The sequence below is a fragment of the Corvus hawaiiensis genome, chromosome 2 (assembly GCF_020740725.1).
Source record: "Corvus hawaiiensis isolate bCorHaw1 chromosome 2, bCorHaw1.pri.cur, whole genome shotgun sequence".
Classification (NCBI taxonomy): Eukaryota; Metazoa; Chordata; class Aves; order Passeriformes; family Corvidae; genus Corvus; species Corvus hawaiiensis.
Window position 1 is genome coordinate 113,209,868 of NC_063214.1, and position 18,308 is coordinate 113,228,175.

The 18,308-nt window shown below is 35.4% G+C and overlaps 1 protein-coding gene across 11 annotated transcripts in view; it reads right to left on the reverse strand.

Annotated features, from left to right (window-relative positions):
* The window catches only part of DMD (dystrophin), a 1,090,817-nt gene that overhangs the window by 740,432 nt on the left and 332,077 nt on the right, over positions 1-18,308 (reverse strand). The gene's annotated exons all lie outside the window — the stretch shown is intronic.

Below are 18,308 nucleotides of genomic sequence, written 5' to 3' on the forward strand. Positions count from 1 at the left end.
TTCTAACCATATTTTTTAAGAGAATGAGAAACAGTATGGACAGGCTGAAGTCAAATTGTTAGAGCCATAAAATGCTAGGAAGGCTATGCTTAGGAAAAAAAGCTGCCTAAATATGCATACAGTTTCATTCTTGAATCAAAACCTATTCTTAGTAAAGTATTTAATGAGTATGCAGCACAAACTTGGGTGCAGTTAGAGCAAAACACTTACACTTACTGAATAAAAACTTCAACAAAATCTCATTGTGATGGTGCACACCCCTCCCTCCTCCTTGGGTTGCACAACCATCTCAGAAATACTTGTGGGTCTCAGCCTTGAGCTCATCATAAATATTGTCTGTTCCCAGGAATTTATGTTGGCTAACAAGATCCTATTTTTTCATGAACAGTCTTGGAAACTCTTTTTTTTTGCCTAAACAAACGAAATAATGACCTGAGTGGGAAAACAGTTTTGTCATCCAACATTTAAAGAAAGTTACTGACCTAACTTGTGGCCAAGATGGAAAGATACTATGACTAAGACCAATTCTTTTGTGATGCTATAAGCAGTGGTCCTAAATTGAGACCCCTTGAGCTCCTCTGAGCACAGCAGGATGTGGACAGCAACCTCCCTCTGAGGGACATCCATCTCAGAGCCAGCGAACTCTCAAGTTTGCTATACTTTGGAGAGCACTGACCAACACCAGTGAAAAAGACACGAGAAATTTAGATATTTAATGAACATTAATGAACATTTAATGAGCATTTAATGAACATGTGTCACATGGTAGTCAGGAATTAGTCAGGCAGTCATCTCACAGACTGTTTTGAAGAATGGTCAGCCACTTTTGCATGTAACATAATCCTGGTTGTTCTTATGGACTGATGTAGAAAGAAAAAATTGCTCTGGACCCATTTGTTGTCCTCTAGACTATCTTTTTTTTTTTTCTTTGCTTTCTGTTGGACATAAATGAATTATATCTAGATAATATGATGGGAATGTTAATCTCTGTACACTTTACCATCTTCTGCTTGGGTGTGGGGGCTGAAAGACCCCAGAGACTCTGAAGATTTTATTTAAAGTATAGTAAGTGAAAATAAAAATCCTCTGACCTTCAGAAGCCAGGGAAAAATGAGGTATCCCTGGCAAATGTATGAATTAATTCACAGAGTTTAAACCATGAGCTTGCACTCCCTTCAAGGTGAGAAAGTGAGGGGACAAAATGTTCCTCACCTGCTATTGCATTATGTTCCTAAAGGGAGGAGAAGGATTAGTTCTGTGAACGCAAATTCTTCAAGAATGTTTCTATTAATACATAAGGACTGATTCTGAGTTTTAGAAAAGAGTTGGGGAACTATTGAAAGTCATTTTACAGGAAACATTTATGGTTTATTCCAGCACTCTTATTTATATTATATATTTCCTTCCTTCAGAAGCTGCCTGTCCCACTGGAAAAGGTAAAGAATGAGGCTCTAGATGTTTAGAGATTTTAAACTCAGAGACACAAAATTTTAAAGAAACATTTTTTAGTAAAGGCAAATTTAAATTCAGAGTATCTTTTTCATTTTGAACACTCCTTTTGCAGGATTACAGCCTCAGAAAATAGTTCACATTATTCATTCTCTAACTATGCCTTCTATCATGTAAGAAGGAAACCATTGCTTATTCTTTCAGTTCCTCCAACTTTCTCATTACAAAATTTATTTTATGTGTCTCTGTATTTCAAAATTATGACTGGTAAAATGTTAAATGATAAAATGGTCTTTTCAATAATCAAGACTACGTTTTCTCAACAGATAAGTCCAGCCAGAATAGTTCAGTCATTTCTGGTAATAAAACTTAAAAGATAAATTGGTTCAGACTGCTTGTTAATATAATGCTAACAATTTCCTTGTTCTAAATGAGGCAAGCACTTCCATTTTACTAACTGTTTAAAAAATGTCTTTGTAAATGAATCTTGAGTAAGAAAGATTTTTTTTCTATTTTTCTGAAAATCCACAAAGGTTTGGCCTTATGATAAGTCTGAAAAATTGCAGGTTTTGCTTGCTCAGTTGAGACAAGTTAGATTTTTAGTACTTGATTTTCTCAGTAGTTTCATTTCTACTGCATATGTTTCCACCTGGATGAATTGACCTGTCCTTGCAACTGCAGTTTTGAGATGTAGCAGATTATTAGGTCATTAAAAATCAATGGAGCTTAGGCAAGGTATATGCTGAAGAGAAAAGACAGAGCCAGGCAGTATTGATGAAACTACACTCACTACAAAGGAAGGAAAATGTAGCAGCTATTGACAGGAAAGTGGTAAAAGCAAATGAATCTCTTCAACTACTCTACTAGGTACAGCTGGTAGAAATAAAGACTGAAAGAGACAAATAAAGAACTTATTGGCACTAAGGCAAAAGTTTGCACCTTGGGTTCTTGTGGCAGGACATGTCTATCTCCTCCAGATGGTTGGTGCATATGCAAGAGATAACCCAGGTGGGTCACAGGCCCAGCATGGGGTCATCTCTGGCACCAAAAGGGCTCAGGCCCCCTGCTAAGAATCTTCTTGACTAAAAGACATGGTTCTTATGTCTATAAAAGCCCACACAACTGTCACAGAGGCAGAAGCCTGCTACACACAGGCACTGAAAATGTGCAAGACTTCTTCCCAGAGTCTGGACACAAATTCCGTGGTTACTTTCCTGGGAATTGAGGGAAAGGATTTTGATGTGTGCTCCATCAGGAATTGGATGGTAAGAGACGTTGGATCCTAAGTTATACTATTTCTTCGCTAGCTGTAAAATTGATGGTACCTTTAACCCCGCGTGTTATATTAGTGTTCCCTTTTGCCTTATTCCTGTGTAGTAATAGTCTGTTTTAAGTCTTCTGTCTGCTAGTTTTGTGTCTATTAAATAAATAATTCATTCTATAATGGACTGAATCAGCCATTATTAAAGAACTTATGAATGAGAGTGGGTCCTGGGGTGCTGGACACCTCAATAAAGCTACTACCTGCTGCCAGAGGCCTGGGCAAAAGGCAGAGACTTATTTAAACTCACATCCATTCATAACAGCTCTAGAGTGTAGAAGTTGCCTTAAAACAACTGAAAGACTGAAAAAAAACCTGGAATCAATTGGCTTGGGGAAGAGACTAAGACTAGGAACTGTGAGGACAGGTAAGATAGTGTTAAGACATAAGAGACAGGAATCAAGGCTGCCAGCCACACATAATGATCAAATTTTCTAACAAGCTAAAAACTGTTTCATTTTGCATACACAGTCAAGTGAGTCAGTGCTTCACCAAAAGGTTTTCACCTTAGCTTGCTTTCTTCAACACACCTGTACTTGGAAAACTATCAAATCAGGTTTTGCTTAGTAGCTGCTTGACACAAAGTGTATCAAAACATACTGCTTGACACAAAGTGTATCAAAACATACTGCTTTTATAAAGTCTCCAGGGAAAATTTTCAGCCTCTTTATTTAAGTGTTTTAATTTTGTTGAGTTTTTCTGATTATAAAATGCATTTCTGTTTGTAGCATTGCTGGTGACAAGACACCAGTACCTGCCTCTCTAAGGAAGGCACTTCCTATTCAATCAATTAAGAACCACGGCTCCAGACAGTAATAGGACTAGGTGTGGATGTGTAAATCAACTGTCTGTGACTGAATGGAATTACTTTCATCATAAACCTACAACAAAATTATGATTTCTTCCTGTTGAAAGGGCTAGTCTACCTACCATTCTTCAAACCTTCCCTTTCCTGATGAAAGACCAGGGCACATTTTAAAGGCAAGTATACTTCAGGCACTGTCATGTCACGCAGTAGACTGTGAGATCATTTGGCCTCTATATAATACATAAATAAGACTCCACTCTACTTAAAGAAAGGTGAAATTTTCACCCCAGGATAAGTTTTCACTATAAACTAATGACTCTTCACAGAACTCTCTGGCAGTAAATAGTAACAGGGTCCTGATGAAAGTATATCACAGGTCAAGAAGCCTGGGGCCTTTTCCCCAGTAGTGCTACCAAAAAGGTAACTCCTAACCAGCAAATTCAGATTATTTGAGAAATTTCCATAGTGTTTTATACTGTCACATACACACACACAAAAAAGGAAAAGGTAATTTTACCCACTAGTGATGATCATACCACCTAAAATTTGAGTTGTGGTCACAGTATAATTCAGTAGCAGGAGAAATATTCAAGATTGAATAGATAATGGTCATGTTTACTTAATTTTCATTTTTAAGATGCAAATTCTAAATGTAGTTAGGACTAAAATAACATCCACTTTGAAGCAGACTGCTCTGAGAAAGAAATTTTAAAAGTCTTTAGAGATCTTCAGTGTCTCTTCTAGCTTAAACCATTCTATGAAATGTTCTATGTTCTAAATTGTATTCTCACAATCTCCACGTGGAGAAAAACTACTGAATGTATAAACAGAAAACTTAAACAGAAAGAGGTAAATTATTTCTTAGCCAACAGAAATGCAAATGAATTGTCCAAAAATGTATTGAATTATTTCTTTAGCATGTCATACAGGAGATTGAGATAGAAATGTAGACTGCACCCTTTTTCTCTCTGGCAACAGACAAATCAAGAAACAAACATGAAAAGGTATCCTGCTAAATACAAATGGAGACTTCAAGATTAAGATTACAGAAATGCAGGCCAAGAGTAAAAAGTGAAAAAAAAAATTAAGCTTTTTTTTTTCCACATATACTTCATTGTGAATTCTACAGCTTTATAGTTCAAAAAACTATGAAAATGTATATATATGGCTCTCTCATTCAGGAAGAAAAAGTAGCCTTCTCCTTCTATCATCCCATTCAGTTGTTGTTACTTCTGTTCTTTTTTCCTAGTCTCTCTCTCTTCTGCTACTGCTGTCAGCAAAATCTGTGCTATCCCAGTGCATAAAAGACCCTCCAGTCTTCTCAATAAAAATATTTCAATTCAAAACTCTTTTTATATATTAACATAGCGCAATATCAAAATGCCTTTGAAAGCATCAACAGCCACAGCAATTAACTACAATGAGATACATCTCTAGGATAATTTTTTTTCTTTTGAGAAATAAAGATTCTGGGGCAAGAGCCAATTAGTGGACATACTAATCAGTTTCTGCGAAGTTGAGGTTGAGGTCCTGGAGATTTCAGAGTATTCGACATTATGTGCTATTAGAGTTCGAAGGAATTATTAAAATATGTGGTTTTGCAAAGTCATCTAAAATCTTAGATAGTGAAATTTGCTTGAATAGGCTGAATATCCCATTCATGGCTCTTACACGGTTTATCCATATTGTATTTAAACTCTCTCAAAATGTATTTCAGTTTCTATTAAAGAGGCTCTCCTTCTTCAATGGAAACCACTGCAAGGAATATATTTTCAATTTCAAATTAAACACTAACCAAAAGGTTGTTACAGAAGAGGTTCACGTGATTTAATGTTTTGGGTTTTTTTATAATTCTGTAGTGTAACTACCTTGCTTGTAGCTACATGTTCTGAATAATAAATCAAAAGCTGAGAATCAGTCAAAATGATAACCAATCATCTCACAATGGGGTTTTTCTCCTCTTCTGAATGCAGAGCTTCAGGTTTATAAATTGGGTATTAATACAGAAAATATTAAAGTATTTCCAAAAGATAAAAATAAGAACTACCAAGAAGTCCTTCTAGAATACTGAAACCTATGTAGAAAACTTTCCTAAATGCTTACAGAGAGCAGCAACTGGATAGAAGAACAGGATAAAAATCCACTGAGGACTTTTAAATATAAAGATGCCATCTCCAGCTCAGGAAATTTCTGAGCCACGAATCAGTGGAGAGTAAGTGAGACTACTCAGATGTAGTTAGATACAATTACTAATGAGGTGGGCATGAAACAGTGAGTTACAAGATTCTAAGTTCTAATTATAGAGACAATGTACAACTAATACGTAGCTTTGTAGCTACTAAATTCCTAATAGACACTAGTAATTCTGAAATTGTCAGTTTAAAAAATACATTATAAATGTACTGTTTTGAAGTCATATTCTTATCTATCTTTACTTTCTTTCTCAATATTTGTTTTCATATTCCCTTTTCCACTTTCCTTTGCTAGTTGAGATCTAGCAAAAAGCAATTTCTTACTTCTAGAATTTCACACCTATTGGGATTTATTTATTTAATAGTACATTCTTATATATATAAAAATTAGCTATTTTTGCTCTTAAAATGATTACCAGAATGTTGAAACAGAATCTCCAAATATTTTATCAAATACTTTTTCCTGATATTGCTTATGTAGCAGAAAAGAATTACAGGTGCCTTACAGGTTAAATTTTGCCAAGCAATATTATCCTTCCCCATATGATATAGAAATGTACCCATATTCACTAAAATGTAATGCATGACTCTAAGCTGCAGGTATTAGATAGCATATTCATTGCAGTATCCATCATGTATATGGACAGAAAGAAAAAAAAAAAAGCCAGGAACAAGGCTAAAGAGTGAAAGGAGATGTTAAAAATGGGAAAATTAGGAGGCTGAACATGAATGAGTTAAAACTTAGTTCAAGCCATCGCTGCAGAAGAGAGTGATTTTGAGACTGAATTTAAAAGAGCCAGGAGAACCAGGGAAAAACTAGAAGTAGCAAAAGATGGCACAGCATAACAGAGAAAGCATTTCCTTGGTGATGTAGAGAAGATACAAGAGCACTGTGATTAAGAGTGTGAATAGAAATAAAGAGCTCCGAGAAATAAGGTAATTTTTAAGACCAAAGGTATTGGACAGAAATGGAATGTACTCTGGAAAGGAGTGGTCAATTATAAATGGACTAGAGGACACTTTTAAAAAGGTAATCATACTGAACATAACGACATTGAGGGGCTGGAGTAACATACAACACATAATGTACTGTGGAATTATACTTTCTTATTCATTTTGCAAACGCAATTCAAGTGGGAAAACCCATGCAAACCACGTAGTCATTTATTGTTATCATACCTCAGTATCTTTTAGAATGGAAACAATGTTGTAGAACCTTTGTTTTTTGATCCTACTATTAAATTCAAAGCAAGTTATCCCTAGTGAACTGAGTACAGGAACATTACACTTGCCCTAAAACACTACACTAAAAAAACCAAAAGTTCTCAGTGAATATAGAAACCAAAATTAATAACAAAAGTGTCACTCTCTTTTTACATGTCTAACACCTCAACAATGAAGGTCATTTGTTAAGCGTATGAAACAGGCTGTGCTGAACAGAAAAAACACCTCAGCACAAACAACAAAGCAGCTTGGGATGCACACAGTGAACATGCCGCCTTTATTAATCCTGTAACAGTCAGTGAATGCCTTTTTCATTTCATCCTCCCCTCATCTCACTGATGGTCTTTGACTTGCATCTGAAGCTGCTGCTCTCTCTGACACAATCAGTGTATGCATGATTCTTTTTTTAAAATTTATTTTATAAAGGAATCTTTTAAGCTCCTTATCTCTGCTCTCTCTCTCCCCCCCTGTCCCTCACCTCCTCCTCCCTTTTCTGGTTTGTGTTTTTTGTTTGTTTCTGACAGACAACAGAATTATTTTTAAAATTCTTTTGTTATTACTCCAGAAGCAAAGTATTAGAATAAAAAACAGAGAAAAATCAATATTAGACCTGCCTTATTTTTGCAAAAATATATTGAACTGAAATTGATATGTGTTCTCCACCAAATACAGCACAAACCACTTCAAACTAACAGACAGAAGACCTTCTCTCAAAAGGAAGTTAGGAAAATGTTTTATATCCTTCTAGAGTGAAGAAGTATCAACTGTAGTATGCAAGAATTGGCAATTCAGAAGCTGACACAAACAATATATTGGACCAACAGTTCATAAGTCAATTGTAATTTTGTTCAAATGAAGATAAAAAGCACGTTTGGTAGAAGCTGAAAAATATTGTTACATTAGCTAGGATGCAAATACCAAAGAGAGAAACAAATCTGGAAAGATTACAGCAGAAATAAAGGAGGTAGGAAAATATAAACATGGAAGACTGCCTATATAAACATCAAACAAAAAACCTGCATGTCATATTTCTACCTGTCTCCACTTCTTGTGGTTTCGACTTCCTCTAAACACACATAACAATTCAACATGTATTAATGGGAGCTATGCTTTAAGTCAAACCAGATTTTTATTATTTTCTTATTCATGCTTAGGAGGTAAACACTTTTTTTTTTTTTCTTTCAAAATATTTTCCAAATGACTTGCAAACAGCCCTCAGAACTAATTCCACAACAGATTGCTACTGTTTTCAAGTAAAAACTTTCAAGTAATAATTTTTGGAAAATTCCATTTTGTACTCTTTTAAAACACACATCTGTTTTCTAAAGTTTGATGCCTCACTACATCATCCACAGTTTATTTAAACTACTGTTTCAGCTCTAATGACACCACTATCAAGAATCTGAAATTTCCTTTTTTCATTTCTAAGAATTATTTATTCAATCAAAATAAATCTATTATTCCTTTGCTACAGTTAACTAAGTTCTAACAAAACAAATGCTTTCTGTCCAAACACCATGTTGTTCCATACAATCTTTCTATTTTTGAAGTTCTTATTTTTGCTATGTGTTATTATGCTTTCAGGACTGGAATTTCTAAATAAAGCTTGATCATTTAAAAATTTTTTTGTTACCCTCCACCCCAAAAATATTTTTCTTTTAAAAGGTATTATTTCTTCCTCCTTTTTGCTTTAGCTCACTGATCACCACAGCCTGTATTATTAATACAGACTGTGCAATAATACTAACATACCTGTATATAATAATATTGCTTAGAACACTTATAAATCTTATGAAACTATAAAGCAAAATTCTTTAATACTACTGTATATAGAGAGAGATGTCTTTGCTGTAGGAAATAAACATGGAAAATCTAGGAATATTTTCTTTTCTATACTTGCATCTGAAGTCCGTACATGCAGACCAAAACTAAAAAGTACACGTTGCAGTATCTTAGAAGGAGAGTCTTCTACACAAGCATTACAATTCACAGCTTCTATTGCATCAAAATCAGTAGGGGAAATAAAGAAACCAGGACTTTCACGACAGTAGAAATACGCAATCTGGACTTTGCAAAGGTCACTGCTTCAGGTAAACATGCAGACCTCCCTGCCATACAAATGTGAACTAACAAACAATACACAACATTTCCTACAGACCCTGAAAATATACAATTCTAATAGCATTGTTGAAAACAATAGAAACAACAACAACAAAAAGGTTACCTACTATCTCACAAAACAATGATTTGGGCAAAAGGACATTCAGGAAGCAGAAAGACTCACTGGCTCTGCAGGGGAGTGGGCAATTAACTGTTCATTCACTTCTCAAAATCAATAGAACCATTTGTCACACACCAAAAATATCTTAGATTTTACCATATAGAGTACTATATGCACCTGGGGGCACAAAGGTTTTCTCCACAGAAGTCTTAACACTTTCTACTAGAGTAAAACATGAAGCTATTTCCTGAAAGTTACAGCTACACTTGGGCACAGGCATTTTAGGGGCACAATGCATACCCTGCACATATTATTCGAAGCTATCTTAATTAAAAACCCTCTTCTGTTTTATTTTAGCTGAATAGAACTCAACCATGTGATGGTGTAAGGCAGGACAGGAAATCAAGACAAATTATATAAAAGTAGTGTAATTAAAACTCCAGGAGTTTTAATTGGAAAATGCAATCCTTAAAGTTTTCATCATTTTCATGTATGTTTAACCAACACTTCAGGTAATCCTCTGGAAGCCATTATATGTTAAAGGGAATGTATCCTGTCACACTGCACATAAAGACAAAGAAAGATAAGATGAAACTACAGGGGCCAAGGAAGCTTCCCTCGTTGATGAGGCCCAGCAAAACCACTGAGAAAGCTGAGGCTCTAAACTAAACTTTCTCTCCTACTCCTGAGCACATAAAGAAAAAAAGCTGCTGCTGCGACATCAACATGCAGGATTTCTTTAGGGTTTTGCTTTTTTTTTTTTCTGGCATTAGTAATAATTATCATCTGGACACAAAAAAATATTATTAGATTAGCATATGAAGCAGACAATCTCATCTTTGCTGTCTTTTTAATTTATTAATGTCAAATCCAGATAAATTATTTAGTAATAAAAATTCTTAATAAACTAAGTTTTAAAATAAAGTAATACTATCTAAAATTACAAAGCAAAATTTCATCATACTATTGAGAAATTTACCTGTTATACAGAGATGAGGAAAATTCTAACAATAACACTGTTCAGAATGATGCTATAATATTATCTCTAGACAAATACTTTAAATTGCTTTTGCATGCTAAACTGTCCTGTTGATTTGAGAAGTTTTTCAAAAGACTTGAGTTCTATATCAAATTTTTATTTGCATTTCAGAGGTTTTAATAGGTGTAATGAAAGAGTGCTAAGAGTGAATTGCTTGCTTTCTCAATCTAAATTCACTTTTTTTGTGTGCATAAAGTGAAAGGCCTTTCTGAAGTGTTTGAAATGGGAATGCATAATGACTTCAAATGGTACAAATCCTCAAATTACTTCAATTTCTGTTCTCAGATTAAGAAAAAAATGAACACCAGTCTATTTACCAGTAAGGATTTTCATTAACATTGTGTGCTACATTTTATCTAGCCCTTCCTTTGCATCAAATCCACTGCTGATACAAGCAATTCTGCACTGTTGCCTAAATTCTACAGGCCAGAAGGGGGATTAAAATTTACTCAGTAACATATTATGGATATTTAAAAAAAAAAAAAAAAGTTCACGTTAAAGGAATATGTGTCACTCTTTGCTGTATCTACATCCATCTTTAACATACCATACACATACTTTATGTTCAAGAGACTCAGTGGCACAAAATTACTTAAAAGAACATTTTTAAATATTATATATCCTTTATATTTTATTTTATATTTTTTGTAGGCCTTGAACAGTAGGCTATTTAACAACCAAGAAAACAAGTTTCTTTCAAGAGAGGCAAAAATACTCGAAACTGCAAAATTCAGTGATTTTTTTTTTAAGTGAATCCTCTCACTCATATTAACAAGGTTTTAATTTTGGCAAGACCAGATTTCAAGTACAGTTTAGAACTTTTATAATAGACTTTTTAAAAAAAGAAGCAGTTATATTACTGTTCAACTTTGAAAAAAAGAAACTCTTGGTAAGAGTGCTTTTCAAAAAAATACCGATGGAACTTAAAATAGCACTGAAGCTTGTTAAAAGCATCTAAAATAACCTATAAGAAAAAAATAGTCAAGGTAAAAGTGTGTTATGGAAGGTATGTACAGTTGTCTGCTCAAAAATACATATACCAATAATGTAATCAGGAAATGACTGGTATAACATTTCCATGTTTCTAATAGGAAAAAAAAGTTACAGAAACCTTACACTTTAAAAGTAATGCAAATCAAGTTCACCTATTAGAAAATGGTTTTGTTCTTAAATATTTCCAGCCAGTTACAGGTACACTCATGATTATGACATTATCAGTTTATTCAGAGTTACTGGATTCGATCTGAATATACAGCAGATAAAGTTATATTTTATCTAGGAATTTTTACTTTCTGAATAACATATTACCCTTTCTTATCACTCAGCAAGGAACACACTAATAGTTCACATGGGAAATTCCACATTACATTTCCAGTGTCCCTTTGTTTAAACAAGCTTTACAGCTATTTTTAAAAAATTAGTGTTGAAAAGGTCTTACATAAAAATAAAGGTTTCTCTCATGTTTTTTAAGGTCAATTAAGAATGAAAGTTAAAAAGGGATGCGAAAGTCAGTAAGTAATTGCTTTTTATGACAAACTCACGAATTGTCATTACCCATGAGAGGTGGAAAAAATCCCCACCTTCATTAGTGAATGTGAACAGGAACTTGTACAGGGATTAGATAACTGCATAGGTCTGCGGAGCAGAGGAAGCTGAAAGCCTGAAATTGCATTTCTGAGCTCTTGGGCTGATTCCTGCTACCTGCCACCTACAAGCAGCTGGGACTGGTTGTAAGTTTTGCTAAAAAATGGTCTAGACATGATTTAGCATGCTCTAAATCCTGCCATTATTGAAGAGGCAGAAGACAGAAGCACTCCTGGTGAGGCTGATCATGAATTGTGCTTCTGCCCATAGACTGTTTACACTGGGAAAAATGCCATCTCATGATTATGCAAAAACCACCTGCTGATGAAAAGAAGCATCCTAAAAAGATGTCATGTCGGGGAAGAGAATGGGATTTGGAAATAAGGTGGAAAAGGTGCTGACTAGAAGATCCTGGAAGTAAGAAAAAATCCTGTAGATCAGAGAATTAAAGAATATGTCAAATTGGGACGGATTGATTCCATCTCCCTGCTCCTCACAGGACTACCTAAAACTAAATCATATGACTAAGACCAACATACAGACTCTTCTTGAACTCTTGCAGGCTTGGTGCCATGACCACTTCACTGGGAAGCAGGTTCCACTCACTGGCAATCCTCTCATTGAAGAGCCCTTTCCTCATGTCCACTCTGAACTTCCCCTGACGCTGCCTCATAGCACTTGCTTGTGTCCTGTTCAACAGAGAGATATGTGGAGACAAGTAGCAGGTGATGCCTAAGAATTTTGGTCAGTGATGTCCAGTATCTGTAAATGTAAAGCAGTGGCAGAGCTCAAGCTGATGGCAGCAGCAGCCTCTCTGTCCTGGCAGGGAAGTTGAGACCTCATGAGCTCAGCTGTGGGGGAAATCAAATGAGTGAGCATGTGAAATAAAGTAGACTGAAAACTCTGATATATTGAAAACTAGATCCACTACAAGTTATTGCTTACCCATGTGAGTACTAATATTTCTGACAACAAAAACTCTTGAAAAAGAATCTAAAGTAAACATTCAAACAAAAAAAAAAAAAGAAAAAAACCCCACAAAAACGAGTTAGAATTGCTGCTGGGGTCTACACACAAAGCAGTGACAGGAAACAACTGCCATCTTGACAGACCTCCAGGCTCAGACAAGAAGCCATCAATTTTCCAGACTGTTATTGAAAATGTAAAATATATAAACACACTTGAAAATGTTTGCTTCATCATTTTTCAAACTGTTCCTTGGAGACATGGCATTCAGGAGAGCTCCCTAAGAATTCCAGAAGACTTGCACTTAGCTTGATTTTTTCCATCTCTGCATTTCCTGGTTCTGACCTCTGGTGGCAGATTTTGCTATTATATTATACTTAGTCTGAATCCTAGGGATTTCACTTAGCTCTAAAGAAACAGATCCTAGCTTTCCAAACAGAGCAAGATTCTATTTAAATGAGAACACCTAAGCTAACACGTGGGACTATCATTATACTTGTTGCCCAAATTATATCCATCATGATCTGATGGTTAAATGTGCAGATAATTCAGTATTTCTGAAGTTTTCCAAATTCTACTTTAAATTCTTCCATAAATTCCCCCCAATGCTGACACAATGAGATATTTTCTGTGTTAAGTATCTTACATTAGAAATATTACCAAAAAGTTGGAACTAAACTTCTATTTGGTTGTACTTAACTGTCTTCTGATGCCTCTCCAAAAGAGGACTTTGCCATAAGGTAAACAGGACAGTATTTAGATCACAGCTTCTAGGTAAAAGAAAGATCTGGTTTAGTTCAAAGGAAAGCAATGAAACAATCCTGCGATGCTGTACCACTAAATTCTGTGGCACAGACGAACCCTGAAGGGTCCCAGAAAGGAGGTCTCACAGCAGGTTTAAAGAAGTTAAATTTCTGGCAGAAGACCAAGAGTATGGCAAATTCAGGGTCTAGAAAACCACCATTCTCAAGGGCAAGACTGTCAGAAGGATTCTGTGCTGGGTGAATAAATTCAACTTAATTTTATAGGGAGCTTTTAGTGACTTTTCAAGTTAATTATTTTAGTTATGAACTGACTGACAAAGTCCCACACAGAAACTCTGTAAAATCTAAATAAAAACACCCAGAAGACACAAGCAAAGCTGCATTACAAAAATTCTGTAAAACAAGAGTAATGACTGGATGGTTAGGAATTTCTCACAAACTAATAATGACAAGGTTGAAGGCTGAAGTGAAGCCTCTAATGCTTAGGACCCAAATCAAATCATTATGTGCCAGTGAATACTGTCCCCATTTACCACTGCTTCATCTCAAATTATTTCAATTCAAATATACTGAAGCTTGTCAGTTTAAATGTTCAAGAGTAATTCTGCACACAAACTGTGTTTCATATAACGTGGAATGAAGAAAGCATATCTCCTGCCAAAAGAAAAAAAATCTACAAGCTTAGAGATCAATGGGTTTGATTTCAAATAACAAATAATTTAAGGCAGCCAAACTAACAGACTCACCTTTCAGACAGGACCTGTCAAAAGCTTATTAAAGAAGTACGAGTCTGAAAATATACATAGATTTTGTTCATCCCCATTTTTTCAATGCTTATATTTTCAGCACTGTTTTTCCAACAGGAATAGAGGTCACCCTCACTCAGTTTGCAGGTGGCAGCAAGTTGGGTTAGAGCATTGATCTGTTGGAGGGTGGAAGGCCCTGCAGAGGGATCTGGACAGGCTGGATTGATGGGCCAATTGCACGAGGTTCAACAAGGCAAAGTGCAGAGTTCTGCACCTGGGTCACAGCAACCCCAGGAAAATCTTCGGGCTTGGGACAGGGGGGCTGGAAAGCTGCCCAGAAGAAAAGGACCTCGGGGTGCTGGTCAACAGCAGCTGAACATGAGCCAGGTGTGCCCAGGGGTCCAAGGCCAATGGCACCTGGCCTGGATCAGCAATACCATGGCCAGGGGCAGGGATTGTACCTCTGTACTCAGCACTGGTGAGGCCACACCTCAAATCCTGTGTTTGATTTTGGGCCCCTCACTACAAGAAAGACATTGAGGGGCTGGAGCGAGGCCAGAGAAGGGCAACGAAGCTGGAGAAAGGTCTGGAGTGCAAGTGTGATGAGGAGCAGCTGAGGGAGCTGGGAGTGTTCATCCTGGAGAAAAGGGGGCTCAGGGGAGACCTTGGGGACCTTATTGCTCTCTAGAACTACTTGAAAAGACTTTGTAGTGAGGTGGGGTTTGGTCTCTTCTACCACGTAACAAGTAATAGAAGAGGAGGAAATGGCTTCAAGTTGTGCCAGAAGAAGTTCAGATTGGATATTGGGAAAAATTTGTCACTGTAAGGGTTATCAAGCACCAGAAGAGTCCATCTAGGGAAGTGGTAGTCACCATCCTTGAAGGAATTTAAAAGACCTGTACATGAGGGGCTTAGAGACATGACATTTGTCAGTGTTAGGGTAAGTTGGATTCGTATTTAGGTGTTTTCTCCAAACGAAATGATCTATGATTCTGTATCATAAAAGTTTCTTTTCCAGGTACTTCAGTGTTTCACAATTTCTTTTTTTTACCTCAAACCCATTTAAGGCTCTATATTTTATGTTCTGTGGAGGTAGTAGGTAGCAAATAAAAATGAAAACAGTGAGATAGGAGTTTTGCCTGGGATCAATACTAGGAACTGCTCTGATAAACCAAAATGGGAAGGAAACACAGCACCCTTCTTGGTCAGGTGTTTAATGAGATAAATCAATAACACAACCCCCAGTGCTTTCATAAATATGAACAGAAGACAATGGGTAGTTTTAAATGAGAATTTTGAAATGTCTCAGAAAATTAACTTGAGGATTATTTTATTTGTAAGTGAAGGTGGGTATTTGTAAGTGAAGTGTTATTACAAAGAATACATCAAGACAAAATACAGATCTACAAATTCAGGCAAGCCTTCGGTAATTGCCAAGCAGTAACTGCCATCTGAAAACTGTCAACATAAATATTTTCTGTTGGACCTTTCTTAGTGTTCATTCAGGAAATTCAAGGGTTCAGGTTTGAGAAGTGAATTCCTGTCCCAAGATCTTAATGAGTTTATGAGCACTTTCTCAGTAAACAAGATAAAGGAAGAAAACTTTTCTTGAATTTTAGCAGAAAAACTGCTATTCATTCACCTCTGGCATTTGAAAATGCTTCACTGATTCAACCAGAAGTGGTGAAGCACTGAACAAACAAGAAGGCACTGAGTGAACAGGTTTGCAGAGCAATGACTATCTTTTAATTTGAGAAAGGTCACAGTTAAAAAAAGCAAAACTTGTCTGGCCACACTTTGCACAACTGAAATACTAGGTTTTGCAAGTACCCTCCTGAGTGACAGAGTAAGAATTCAGAATGGAAGGATGAATTTGAAGGCACACATGTCGTGAAGCTACTAGGAAGAGTGAAGATAGGGAAACTGAAGTGAAATGTGACATAAAAGAATAGACAAGGGCAGAAGATAGAAGAGAAAGAACTTTGACAAATGATGGTGTGAAAGGCAATGTTATTCCTTCTTGCCAGTATGGAGCTCGAGAATCATAGTTCATATCTCTTACAATTTGTGACAACTGATGTATGAAGCAAGTATATGACGTATCCAAAGCCATATTTGGTCAAATTTGCGGGATCATGATCAAAATCTTTGGAAAGAGGACTTATTTAATTATTATTATTTTTTTCAGAAGTTATAATATTCAAGTCCTAGAAGATGAAAGTTTGCAAAGATTGAGAAAGAATGATTCCATGATTTCAACAGAAGACCAACATATTGTGTGAAAATTGCTTCTCCATGACAGCACCATGGAAACTGGCAGACCAAAATCAACTAAATCTAATGAAACTTTTCTTTGATAATTAGACAGAAATGAGAGTCAGTTTTCTAAAATTTACAAAATCGAAGAGAAAAAAAAAATACTTGAATTGCTCTTGATTTCTTTCTTGCAGTCCCCTAGAGAAGTAGATTTTACTGAAAATCTTAAGGCAGTTGCAGTATTTTTAATGGTACCCAAAAATCATAATACAGCTGGCAGAAAATTGAAAGGCTACTAAGAAATGAAAAAGAAATAATATTTATTTCATTTAGTTAAAATAGATGGGATTACTAAGTTATAACTCCTCCAGGTATCTGAAGAAAAAATTACCACCTCTATTTTATATGAATTATAAACTTGTTTTAATAGGTAGATGACAGCTCTTCAAGAAATACATGGCTGGAGGCAAAAAATAATCACTGGCTAAGAACTGAATTTATTGAATTGGCATATTAATTGCTATTATTTGCAATTCAAGTTTATCTTGATTATAATGAGATTGTCTGGTGGTTTTCCCAAAGGATCCTTAAGTGAATGCTTTCCATTTGTTAATATCTGTTGTGGCTGTAGCACAATTTTGTCCAGATTCTGGTCAGGTATTCACATTCTGCCAAATTGGTAGAATTATAATATTATTTTATTAGTTATTGCATGCAACTGTAGTAGACAAATCTTCCAAATTCAGGAAGATGAGATCTGCAAACTGGAATGCAAGATGAGGATTGAATAATGGAATTATATTTTTTTAGCAAATTTTAGCAACCATGCTTTGTAGAAATGAATTCATTTATTTCAACTTATACATTACTCTTGATGGTGGAGGTGCTGAAAAAACCTGCAACTGATCACAAAAAAGTGCCTGAAGAAAATAAAATCTATCCTATATAATAACTTCCCATTACTCTAAAATATCTGTATAGTGTCTAAGGAGAACAAAACAATTACAATAGTTTTAAACACCTTGTTTAAAAGCTGTGTGAATCACCACTGCAACACATTCGATGTTAAATAATGGAGCAGGGTTCATGCTTATAGGCACAGGGTTTCTGTCCTGGAGTGTTTAAGAGAAGTCATTATTCAATAAAATACCTGTCACTTGAAGAGTAGATTTGAAAACACGGTGTTGAATAAAAGTATAATTTTGCAATAGATTTTTAGATGTTAGACAGAATTAAGTACCCAGAGGCAAACTCAGACTGTAGCGCCACATATACACAGATCTTTTTTCCCCAAAGTAATAAAAGTAAAGCACATTGCAGTACACAATATGACCTTTGGGTCTCGTACTTGTCAGAAGTTATAAAAATTCAACTACTGAAATTCTCATTATAAAGATTACTTGAAACAAGTTTTATTAAACTACCACAGCTATTTAAAAGTGAAAAAATAAAATAAAATAAAATAAATACGTAAAAATCAAATATAACCCCCTAACCTCAGTGCCAGCAAGATGCCATTTGTGATAAAAATGACCAACTGCTGTAATCTAACAATCCAGGGTTAAATTTAATGTTTGTTTCAACTTTTTTTCCAACTACAGTAACCTTCTAAGAAATGCCATCACTTACTATTTTCTTTAATAGGAAGAGGTAGAAAAAGAAAGAGAAAGCCAATGGCTCTTTTTTTCTATAACTAAACCTGAGGCCAATAATAATAATAATAATAATAATATAATAG